Raw genomic sequence first — 12,806 nt, 5'->3', positions numbered from 1 at the left:
GTTAACAGAGTTTGTGGGCTCTCTCAGACTCCATCAGCACCCTAAGATCATGATTGGGTGGTCCTGATGTTTGCCATGGCAGTTTATGGCCAAATAGCGGCCTTTAAGTGGTAAAAATACACTTTGTTTCCGATCATGCCACTTTGCATTAATTCCTAAAAAGCATTGGAAGGGTTAATAAACTACGCGAAAGCAATTTTGAATATGTGGAGGGGTGCGGTTATTAAAATGGTATCACTTTTGAGGGTTTTCCAATATATAGGACCCCAAAAGTCACATCAAACCTGGATAGGTCCCTAAAAAATAAATTTTGAAAATTTCCATGGAAAGAAGAAAAATTACTGCTACATTTTTTAAACCTCCTAAAATGCTAACAAAATAAAATAACATTTTACAGATGGAGCTGATTTTAAGCAGACATGAGGGAAATGTTATTTATTAATGTTTTTGTGTGGTATGACTGTCTGGATTAAAGGGATAATCAAAGTTTGAAAATTGCTAATTTTTACATTGTTGTCAATTTCTAGTTGTATTTTTTTATTTTATAACTAAACATATCAACCTAAATTTACCATTATCATAAAGTACAACGTGCCACGAAAAAAACAATCTCAAAATCACTGGAATTAGTTGAAATGTTTTAGAGTTATTACTATATAATGTGGCACGGGTCAGATTTAAAAAAAAAGTTGCCCAGTCACTAAGAGGTTAAGAACAAATGGATCGCATGTTGAAATGTCAATTTTTTGATCCTTAGATAAAAGGAGTATAGAGCAAATCTGTCACGGCAGCGGTATCTCGGTGCTAAATGCTTCATATCTGAATAGGATTCAATTGTTCAGATTTATCAATGTGTCACAACAATAATATCTTCTGTAAGAGGCAGCTGAACACTGCGGCCGATGACGTGGAGCACGGAGCGGCGTATAAACATGTAAAGCTGCGCTCAGATTTATCACAGATCAGCAGACTCATAACTTTTTCCGATCGTTGATGACAACCAAGTGCTCACTGAAGAAGAATTATACCCAACGGGAATGATTTATAGCGGGTGATCAATCAATAAGTGACTACTCAATGGGTCGCGGAGAAATACGATTAACCACCATCACACAAGGCTCCAGATCAGAGTCTACACTTTACAGGCAGTAAGGCTTAAAAATGGTTAAAAAAAGCTATTCCGTAAACATATCTCTTGCAAGTACAGTGCAGAGTAAAAGCCCCCAACGTAATGTTACTAGATGGAACATCATGGCAGAAAAATCATGCGATACCCCAGTGATACGTGATGAACGCCCTGCGAGAGGTCAGGAAATAATTCCGTTTATAATGGGACATTATTAGTCACAGGGATATGAAATATTCATCCAAGTCTGAAGAGGCCGTGTGAGGTTTGCCTTTCTTCAGGTGAGGGGGGGGGGGGAGAGTATTGAAATTATTTTTAAACGAATGGAAAAACCTTAACATTTTCCATATGATTAATCAGATTATTTTTAGTAGCGGGGCTGTGAAGGGTGAACCTGTTACATTGTAACGCTGCTTCAGAAACACAAACTACATTAGACACCACAAGTCAAACTTTTTTGCATCGTTTTTAATTGTGTGATGCTATTAACCACACAACCATCACGCGTGCTTAACATCTGTGAACTTGGTGGAGCACATACGCAACATCTGTCAGACCCAGGCTGTACCCAGGTTGCCGGGTTGAAGACATTTTAGAGCAAATGATGTCAGTCAAGTTAAAGTGGTCGTTCAGCAGACGGAAAATATGTTCCACTATGTCTGAAGTGACAAAATAAAGAATCTTACTGTCATAAAACCTGCCTTGATGTCCTAGTTTCAGCACCACAATCCTGCCAACGCCTCTTCTTCGTGGGGCACAATACAGTTAGAGATCCTAGTGCTGGCATGAGACCAGCGGCATGTATAAAGGAGCAGCGCTGTGGAATATGTTGGCATTACAGGAATAAAAATTACTACTAAATTATTATTATGGCTGCTTGACTCATTTCAGTAGCCAATGCATAAACAGAAAAGGGGCGGACTGGTGCAGTTAAATGAAATCTACCACCAATTTTTAGCTTTGTAATCTGAGAGCAGCCTGATGTAGGTGCAGAGACCCTGATTCCAGTGATATATCACTTACTGGGCTGCTTGCCGCAATATTAATAAAATCACTGTTTTATCTTCTGCAGACTGCTTCTGGCAGTTCTCCACATGCTGAGCCCTGTATAACCCCGCCCACATCACAGATGGTGTTCACAGAAACCTGCCAATCAGTGGTGGCGGTGGGGTTGGACTAGGTAGCAGCTGGTCAAGAAGTCCTCTAGCAATAATCTCCTGCTGATAAAACTATGATTTTTTTTTAAGCTACAGCAAGCAGGATAAGTAGTGATTCATCACTGGAATCAAGGTCTCCATTTTTACGATTATGTAGCTAAAAACAGGTGACATTACCTTTAAATATCCAATAAGCTGACATAAGGGGGCTAGCTTGCTCACTTCAGTAGCCAAGAAAGCTCATCTCTCCATCAATGAATCGAGTTTAGCCAACAAGCATAACCCTCCATACATATTACTGGTCTCAAGTAGGCAAACATCTGAAGCTGAGATGGCAGGATGGCACGAGCGAGCATTGCAACTAGGACACATTTGGAAAAAAATGAATATTAGTAAGTGCCATATACATGTATATATCATTGCAAACACATAGAAACATATTTTTGCTTCACTATGCAGCGGGTATGAGTTATTAATCTGTGCCAGGAATGGTTCGTGCACTATGAATACGTCGCAACTCCTTTGGTAATCGAAGGTTAATATCAATAATCATTTTCTACCAGCCAAAGAGCAGAAAGTCAAGGACCCGTGGCAGCTGTAAAGCGACAACTCTGTACTCTATACTGGGACTACAGATCAATAAAGAGTGCAAACAGTGCAGTCCACACAGGCGGCCATGACACCCGGAGGTGCATTTCCAGGCCAGGAGTACAGGATGAGCCCGCGTGCTGCTGATTGCACTGGATCTTCAGGTTATTATGAAATTGCTTAGCTTTTATAACTTCTTATCAGGGATATACTGTCCATGTAACTCCCCATTCCAATCTTTAAAGTGAACCTGTCAGCACCTCCCACCCCATAGCCAGGGCTAGCCCTTTTTTAATTTCCTAACCTGCTGTACAGAGGAGAACTGAGTTTTATCATCATGAAGGCGTCCTCAGCTAACAGGAAGTTCCAGCATTCCCCACGTGACTCCACGGAGCCTCCAGGGCTCATCATAGGATTTGCTATGCCATGTCCATGATACAAATGAAAAATTTAGTGTTTTTTTTTCTACACATTTTGACAGACTACAACCAATAGTGAGGCCCAGATCACCGTAGAGAAAGATTGCTAGGCAGAGCCCCAGCATGCCATCAATGTACCTGAATAGCAAGAGCATCGAGGTGGTCTCCCACACAGGACCCCCGTTATCATCCACATGTTAGAGGACCTCTTGCCCTGCAAGTCCACATATATAAATTCATATCTACATATCTCCACCTGCAGTATAATTGTCTACTATTGGGTGCGGAATATAAGAAACACTACACTAACCTCCCGAACTGACGCGGTTCCTCCAATTTCAGAGTTGTGGCCCCACCAATCACAGAGCAGAGTTAGCTCTGCTGGGATACCACTGTTAAGGCTGCAATGGTCATGTGACATTTTGTCAGGTGCCCGGTGGAGGACAGTGCTGACAGCAAAGGCATGGCCACTGTCCAGGAGGTCATTATAGCACTTTTGTTATGTTACACCCAAGGGCTTTTAATAAAGGGGCTAACCAGAAGAGGCCAGGTAGGGTGGGAGATGCGTCAAGGTAGCACTGAGACCAGTAACTTGGTGCAGCAATCAGGACGTCATACCTAGAGCCACATAAACAAGGTCCAGAGGGGGCGCAATGGCAGAGAATAGGTTTTATTATCTCACCTTGTTTTGCCACACGTGCAAACCCCTTTAGTGTGCAGCGGTACAAAATCTCGCCGCTGGGGTACCTTCCCTTACCAAAAACGGATGTCATCTATTGTGATCTAGGATATCGGTGGATACAATTGTTTATCTAATCCTAGTAAAACCAATGAAAATAAAAAAATGATCCTCCAAAAAAAACTCAGCTACCGGCAGCGATACAAAAACACAACCTGTGATCTTGTAAGAGTTGTAATTCTATCGCATATAGCAGACAAAGAAAAAAACTACTTTCTATTTCTACAAAGAAAAAAAAAATAAAGAAATAATGCAAGAAATACTATATCTGCAGCACACAGGAGCCCGGCTGCATCGCTGACTGGGCGCACACAGAAGGATGAGAGTTGGAGTGCTCTCTGGGCGCACACAGGAGGATGAGAGTTGGAGTGCTCTCTGGGCGCACACAGGAGGATGAGAGTTGGAGTGCTCTCTGGGCGCACACAGGAGGATGAGAGTTGGAGTGCTCTCTGGGCGCACACAGGAGGATGAGAGTTGGAGTGCTCTCTGGGCGCACACAGGAGGATGAGAGTTGGAGTGCTCTCTGGGCGCACACAGGAGGATGAGAGTTGGAGTGCTCTCTGGGCGCACACAGGAGGATGAGAGTTGGAGTGCTCTCTGGGCGCACACAGGAGGATGAGAGTTGGAGTGCTCTCTGGGCGCACACAGGAGGATGAGAGTTGGAGTGCTCTCTGGGCGCACACAGGAGGATGAGAGTTGGAGTGCTCTCTGGGCGCACACAGGAGGATGAGAGTTGGAGTGCTCTCTGGGCGCACACAGGAGGATGAGAGTTGGAGTGCTCTCTGGGCGCACACAGGAGGATGAGAGTTGGAGTGCTCTCTGGGCGCACACAGGAGGATGAGAGTTGGAGTGCTCTCTGGGCGCACACAGGAGGATGAGAGTTGGAGTGCTCTCTGGGCGCACACAGGAGGATGAGAGTTGGAGTGCTCTCTGGGCGCACACAGGAGGATGAGAGTTGGAGTGCTCTCTGGGCGCACACAGGAGGATGAGAGTTGGAGTGCTCTCTGGGCGCACACAGGAGGATGAGAGTTGGAGTGCTCTCTGGGCGCACACAGGAGGATGAGAGTTGGAGTGCTCTCTGGGCGCACACAGGAGGATGAGAGTTGGAGTGCTCTCTGGGCGCACACAGGAGGATGAGAGTTGGAGTGCTCTCTGGGCGCACACAGGAGGATGAGAGTTGGAGTGCTCTCTGGGCGCACACAGGAGGATGAGAGTTGGAGTGCTCTCTGGGCGCACACAGGAGGATGAGAGTTGGAGTGCTCTCTGGGCGCACACAGGAGGATGAGAGTTGGAGTGCTCTCTGGGCGCACACAGGAGGATGAGAGTTGGAGTGCTCTCTGGGCGCACACAGGAGGATGAGAGTTGGAGTGCTCTCTGGGCGCACACAGGAGGATGAGAGTTGGAGTGCTCTCTGGGCGCACACAGGAGGATGAGAGTTGGAGTGCTCTCTGGGCGCACACAGGAGGATGAGAGTTGGAGTGCTCTCTGGGCGCACACAGGAGGATGAGAGTTGGAGTGCTCTCTGGGCGCACACAGGAGGATGAGAGTTGGAGTGCTCTCTGGGCGCACACAGGAGGATGAGAGTTGGAGTGCTCTCTGGGCGCACACAGGAGGATGAGAGTTGGAGTGCTCTCTGGGCGCACACAGGAGGATGAGAGTTGGAGTGCTCTCTGGGCGCACACAGGAGGATGAGAGTTGGAGTGCTCTCTGGGCGCACACAGGAGGATGAGAGTTGGAGTGCTCTCTGGGCGCACACAGGAGGATGAGAGTTGGAGTGCTCTCTGGGCGCACACAGGAGGATGAGAGTTGGAGTGCTCTCTGGGCGCACACAGGAGGATGAGAGTTGGAGTGCTCTCTGGGCGCACACAGGAGGATGAGAGTTGGAGTGCTCTCTGGGCGCACACAGGAGGATGAGAGTTGGAGTGCTCTCTGGGCGCACACAGGAGGATGAGAGTTGGAGTGCTCTCTGGGCGCACACAGGAGGATGAGAGTTGGAGTGCTCTCTGGGCGCACACAGGAGGATGAGAGTTGGAGTGCTCTCTGGGCGCACACAGGAGGATGAGAGTTGGAGTGCTCTCTGGGCGCACACAGGAGGATGAGAGTTGGAGTGCTCTCTGGGCGCACACAGGAGGATGAGAGTTGGAGTGCTCTCTGGGCGCACACAGGAGGATGAGAGTTGGAGTGCTCTCTGGGCGCACACAGGAGGATGAGAGTTGGAGTGCTCTCTGGGCGCACACAGGAGGATGAGAGTTGGAGTGCTCTCTGGGCGCACACAGGAGGATGAGAGTTGGAGTGCTCTCTGGGCGCACACAGGAGGATGAGAGTTGGAGTGCTCTCTGGGCGCACACAGGAGGATGAGAGTTGGAGTGCTCTCTGGGCGCACACAGGAGGATGAGAGTTGGAGTGCTCTCTGGGCGCACACAGGAGGATGAGAGTTGGAGTGCTCTCTGGGCGCACACAGGAGGATGAGAGTTGGAGTGCTCTCTGGGCGCACACAGGAGGATGAGAGTTGGAGTGCTCTCTGGGCGCACACAGGAGGATGAGAGTTGGAGTGCTCTCTGGGCGCACACAGGAGGATGAGAGTTGGAGTGCTCTCTGGGCGCACACAGGAGGATGAGAGTTGGAGTGCTCTCTGGGCGCACACAGGAGGATGAGAGTTGGAGTGCTCTCTGGGCGCACACAGGAGGATGAGAGTTGGAGTGCTCTCTGGGCGCACACAGGAGGATGAGAGTTGGAGTGCTCTCTGGGCGCACACAGGAGGATGAGAGTTGGAGTGCTCTCTGGGCGCACACAGGAGGATGAGAGTTGGAGTGCTCTCTGGGCGCACACAGGAGGATGAGAGTTGGAGTGCTCTCTGGGCGCACACAGGAGGATGAGAGTTGGAGTGCTCTCTGGGCGCACACAGGAGGATGAGAGTTGGAGTGCTCTCTGGGCGCACACAGGAGGATGAGAGTTGGAGTGCTCTCTGGGCGCACACAGGAGGATGAGAGTTGGAGTGCTCTCTGGGCGCACACAGGAGGATGAGAGTTGGAGTGCTCTCTGGGCGCACACAGGAGGATGAGAGTTGGAGTGCTCTCTGGGCGCACACAGGAGGATGAGAGTTGGAGTGCTCTCTGGGCGCACACAGGAGGATGAGAGTTGGAGTGCTCTCTGGGCGCACACAGGAGGATGAGAGTTGGAGTGCTCTCTGGGCGCACACAGGAGGATGAGAGTTGGAGTGCTCTCTGGGCGCACACAGGAGGATGAGAGTTGGAGTGCTCTCTGGGCGCACACAGGAGGATGAGAGTTGGAGTGCTCTCTGGGCGCACACAGGAGGATGAGAGTTGGAGTGCTCTCTGGGCGCACACAGGAGGATGAGAGTTGGAGTGCTCTCTGGGCGCACACAGGAGGATGAGAGTTGGAGTGCTCTCTGGGCGCACACAGGAGGATGAGAGTTGGAGTGCTCTCTGGGCGCACACAGGAGGATGAGAGTTGGAGTGCTCTCTGGGCGCACACAGGAGGATGAGAGTTGGAGTGCTCTCTGGGCGCACACAGGAGGATGAGAGTTGGAGTGCTCTCTGGGCGCACACAGGAGGATGAGAGTTGGAGTGCTCTCTGGGCGCACACAGGAGGATGAGAGTTGGAGTGCTCTCTGGGCGCACACAGGAGGATGAGAGTTGGAGTGCTCTCTGGGCGCACACAGGAGGATGAGAGTTGGAGTGCTCTCTGGGCGCACACAGGAGGATGAGAGTTGGAGTGCTCTCTGGGCGCACACAGGAGGATGAGAGTTGGAGTGCTCTCTGGGCGCACACAGGAGGATGAGAGTTGGAGTGCTCTCTGGGCGCACACAGGAGGATGAGAGTTGGAGTGCTCTCTGGGCGCACACAGGAGGATGAGAGTTGGAGTGCTCTCTGGGCGCACACAGGAGGATGAGAGTTGGAGTGCTCTCTGGGCGCACACAGGAGGATGAGAGTTGGAGTGCTCTCTGGGCGCACACAGGAGGATGAGAGTTGGAGTGCTCTCTGGGCGCACACAGGAGGATGAGAGTTGGAGTGCTCTCTGGGCGCACACAGGAGGATGAGAGTTGGAGTGCTCTCTGGGCGCACACAGGAGGATGAGAGTTGGAGTGCTCTCTGGGCGCACACAGGAGGATGAGAGTTGGAGTGCTCTCTGGGCGCACACAGGAGGATGAGAGTTGGAGTGCTCTCTGGGCGCACACAGGAGGATGAGAGTTGGAGTGCTCTCTGGGCGCACACAGGAGGATGAGAGTTGGAGTGCTCTCTGGGCGCACACAGGAGGATGAGAGTTGGAGTGCTCTCTGGGCGCACACAGGAGGATGAGAGTTGGAGTGCTCTCTGGGCGCACACAGGAGGATGAGAGTTGGAGTGCTCTCTGGGCGCACACAGGAGGATGAGAGTTGGAGTGCTCTCTGGGCGCACACAGGAGGATGAGAGTTGGAGTGCTCTCTGGGCGCACACAGGAGGATGAGAGTTGGAGTGCTCTCTGGGCGCACACAGGAGGATGAGAGTTGGAGTGCTCTCTGGGCGCACACAGGAGGATGAGAGTTGGAGTGCTCTCTGGGCGCACACAGGAGGATGAGAGTTGGAGTGCTCTCTGGGCGCACACAGGAGGATGAGAGTTGGAGTGCTCTCTGGGCGCACACAGGAGGATGAGAGTTGGAGTGCTCTCTGGGCGCACACAGGAGGATGAGAGTTGGAGTGCTCTCTGGGCGCACACAGGAGGATGAGAGTTGGAGTGCTCTCTGGGCGCACACAGGAGGATGAGAGTTGGAGTGCTCTCTGGGCGCACACAGGAGGATGAGAGTTGGAGTGCTCTCTGGGCGCACACAGGAGGATGAGAGTTGGAGTGCTCTCTGGGCGCACACAGGAGGATGAGAGTTGGAGTGCTCTCTGGGCGCACACAGGAGGATGAGAGTTGGAGTGCTCTCTGGGCGCACACAGGAGGATGAGAGTTGGAGTGCTCTCTGGGCGCACACAGGAGGATGAGAGTTGGAGTGCTCTCTGGGCGCACACAGGAGGATGAGAGTTGGAGTGCTCTCTGGGCGCACACAGGAGGATGAGAGTTGGAGTGCTCTCTGGGCGCACACAGGAGGATGAGAGTTGGAGTGCTCTCTGGGCGCACACAGGAGGATGAGAGTTGGAGTGCTCTCTGGGCGCACACAGGAGGATGAGAGTTGGAGTGCTCTCTGGGCGCACACAGGAGGATGAGAGTTGGAGTGCTCTCTGGGCGCACACAGGAGGATGAGAGTTGGAGTGCTCTCTGGGCGCACACAGGAGGATGAGAGTTGGAGTGCTCTCTGGGCGCACACAGGAGGATGAGAGTTGGAGTGCTCTCTGGGCGCACACAGGAGGATGAGAGTTGGAGTGCTCTCTGGGCGCACACAGGAGGATGAGAGTTGGAGTGCTCTCTGGGCGCACACAGGAGGATGAGAGTTGGAGTGCTCTCTGGGCGCACACAGGAGGATGAGAGTTGGAGTGCTCTCTGGGCGCACACAGGAGGATGAGAGTTGGAGTGCTCTCTGGGCGCACACAGGAGGATGAGAGTTGGAGTGCTCTCTGGGCGCACACAGGAGGATGAGAGTTGGAGTGCTCTCTGGGCGCACACAGGAGGATGAGAGTTGGAGTGCTCTCTGGGCGCACACAGGAGGATGAGAGTTGGAGTGCTCTCTGGGCGCACACAGGAGGATGAGAGTTGGAGTGCTCTCTGGGCGCACACAGGAGGATGAGAGTTGGAGTGCTCTCTGGGCGCACACAGGAGGATGAGAGTTGGAGTGCTCTCTGGGCGCACACAGGAGGATGAGAGTTGGAGTGCTCTCTGGGCGCACACAGGAGGATGAGAGTTGGAGTGCTCTCTGGGCGCACACAGGAGGATGAGAGTTGGAGTGCTCTCTGGGCGCACACAGGAGGATGAGAGTTGGAGTGCTCTCTGGGCGCACACAGGAGGATGAGAGTTGGAGTGCTCTCTGGGCGCACACAGGAGGATGAGAGTTGGAGTGCTCTCTGGGCGCACACAGGAGGATGAGAGTTGGAGTGCTCTCTGGGCGCACACAGGAGGATGAGAGTTGGAGTGCTCTCTGGGCGCACACAGGAGGATGAGAGTTGGAGTGCTCTCTGGGCGCACACAGGAGGATGAGAGTTGGAGTGCTCTCTGGGCGCACACAGGAGGATGAGAGTTGGAGTGCTCTCTGGGCGCACACAGGAGGATGAGAGTTGGAGTGCTCTCTGGGCGCACACAGGAGGATGAGAGTTGGAGTGCTCTCTGGGCGCACACAGGAGGATGAGAGTTGGAGTGCTCTCTGGGCGCACACAGGAGGATGAGAGTTGGAGTGCTCTCTGGGCGCACACAGGAGGATGAGAGTTGGAGTGCTCTCTGGGCGCACACAGGAGGATGAGAGTTGGAGTGCTCTCCGGGCGCACACAGGAAGATGAGAGTTGTAGTGCTCTCTGGGCGCACACAGGAGGATGAGAGTTGGAGTGCTCTCCGGGCCATATGATGCCAGGTGACGTCCGTGCTCACGGATCTCTCCGGGTCATGTGCTGCTGCTGTGTGCCATGTGAGGCAGCATATGGTGCGGTGCGTGCGTTCTATTGTCAGCCGTCAGTGGGGCTCTGCAGTGCGGGCGGCGCCCGGACGATGGAGGCCGCTGCTGGGGGTGCGGGGACATGAGGGGACGGGGCGGCTCCGCGGGCCGCACTCACCTGCTCGCCGTCAGGTCTCGGCCTGCTGGTCTCGCAGTCTCCGGCCTCCTCCTCTCTCGGACTCTTCCCCTCGGTTGCTCGGGTGGGCGGGCGGCTGTCAGGCGGGAGAGGAGGAAGAAGAAGGAATACTTCGGTCCGTGACGACGGGAATAGGAACCAGACAACACGCCGCGCTCTGCCCGCAGGGGAACGGCCGAGGATACGCTCAGGGAGCAGCGGGCGGCACTGGAGGCGGTGGGTGCTGGCGGCAGCGGCGGGACGCCCGCAATTATCACTACAATTTCTCTATCCCGTGAAAAGGAGGAGGACGTAAAAAAAATCCCGAGACAGTGTAACTTCCTGCGCCCGCCGGAAGTCCTGCCTCCGTTGTCTCCACCTATTGGCCGTTGTGAAGGGGGCGGGGAGAACGCGGCGGCCTGGAGCGCACTGCGCCTGACGCAGGGAACCGCCGCTGACGTCACGGGGAAGTCCGGCGGCGCTGAAGAGGCGGAGTTTGGCTGCAGCAAGGATCTCCTCCCTCTCCAGCCCATCCTCCTAGCAACAAGTGACGCGGAGAGAAGCGATTTATTCATAGGTGGATGCGGAATAATCGCATCCTGCTCCCTGTAGGTGCTGCCCATCACTGGGCTCATGTCAGTCTCCCCTCTGGCTGGTGTCACTGTCACTCCAGGAGAGCTCCCAGCCGAATGCCTGTGTCGGCCTCCAGCTCTTCCCTTCTCCATAGAATTTTATAAGCACTAACTATCATTTGATAGTCAGCTACTCTTTAACCCCTTCAAGACATACTCATGTGTTGCTCGCCTGGTGCTTAATGACCTCAGACTTTACGTTCTGTGGATCGTGAGGGCACCCAGGCTGCGCACGCGCAATCACCGCTGATTTCAGCGGATTCTGACAGCTGAAACCCGCCATTCGGTACAGGAGCGCTGCCTGCACCGCTCCCGGTGCTTTAGCCCCATAAATACTGCAATCGCAGTATTTCTCCAGCGTGCACAGGGAGGGAGCCCCCTCTGCTCTCTGATCAGCGCCCTCACAACGTCATCACAAGGGCCTGATCGTTGCCATATTGACCCGATCTCATCATGACGATATCCAGACCACCAGGCTACGGCAAGCCCCTCAGTCAATGCACAGCGCACGGTCTCAGGGGCTAGTTATGAACCATTGCATTGGAATATATCTGCGATTAGGCTGCTAAAAGTGAAGGCCCCATGCTGGGACAAAGTAAGAAAGTAAAAAAATTGCACAAATATTTTTTTTTTTAAAATCACAAAATAATTATATATATATACACACTATTTAGTTATCTATTTATGTAATTGCCTTGTAATATTTTCATTTCCTGTTCTGTCCAGATGTCACCGTATCCCAGAATTCCAAGCGGAGGAAGTTCACTGACCGCCATATTGGGACACCCAAGTGATGGGTGTCAATATGGAAACTGCTGGTGGTACCAGCCTCTTGCGCGGTACCAACAGTGGAACACCGTCACACCACACACACACTCTAAACGCCGTACGCACCTCACATCCTCATGCAGCCTCTTACGCGGTACCACCAGCGGAACACTGTCACGAACACGATGCCACCGGGTTCAGCCAAATGATACACTGACTGCCGCCATCTTTGTACAGGAGGAGCGTATGTGCAGTTTTAATGTGACCGCCGCTATCTGTCTGCACAAAGATGGCGGCGGTCTGATTTACTGCGCCTGTGCGAATTCTATACAGGCGCAGTGAATCATTTGACTGATCCTGGAGGCAGATGCACGATGTGTCTACAGGCAGAGGGAGCCGGTCACATTAAAGGGGTTTTCCCACGAACTAACCTTCATTTTAAAAATTGTGTCTGACCGTGTACAGAACATACCACAGCTCCTGGGCAGGGGAGGAAGCAAAAGACAATGCTGACATTACAGCAGGAGATCACAGAGGATTCATTTTGTGAGGTAAAATATTTCACTGACTGTTTTTAAAAAATATTTTACCTCACAAAATGTATCCTCTGTGATCTCCTGCTGTAATGTCAGTATTGTCTTTGAGGGGAGAACCCAGCACAGGCTGTGCAGTTGCCATTATA

At 52.4% G+C, this 12,806-nt stretch overlaps 1 protein-coding gene across 1 annotated transcript in view; it reads right to left on the bottom strand.

The window, feature by feature from the left end:
• The window catches only part of LARP4B (La ribonucleoprotein 4B), a 101,739-nt gene extending 90,655 nt beyond the window's left edge, over nucleotides 1–11,084 (bottom strand). The window contains exon 1 of the mRNA XM_069729705.1: nucleotides 10,728–11,084. The gene's annotated coding sequence lies outside the window, so the exon portion shown is untranslated. The remainder of the gene's footprint in view (nucleotides 1–10,727) is intronic.
• Nucleotides 11,085–12,806: the final 1,722 nt, after the last annotated feature.

Source organism: Ranitomeya imitator, chromosome 6, assembly GCF_032444005.1.
Source record: "Ranitomeya imitator isolate aRanImi1 chromosome 6, aRanImi1.pri, whole genome shotgun sequence".
NCBI lineage: Eukaryota > Metazoa > Chordata > Amphibia > Anura > Dendrobatidae > Ranitomeya > Ranitomeya imitator.
Note: the sequence above shows the minus strand (reverse complement) of the source record. Positions and strands in the feature narration are given on the sequence as shown.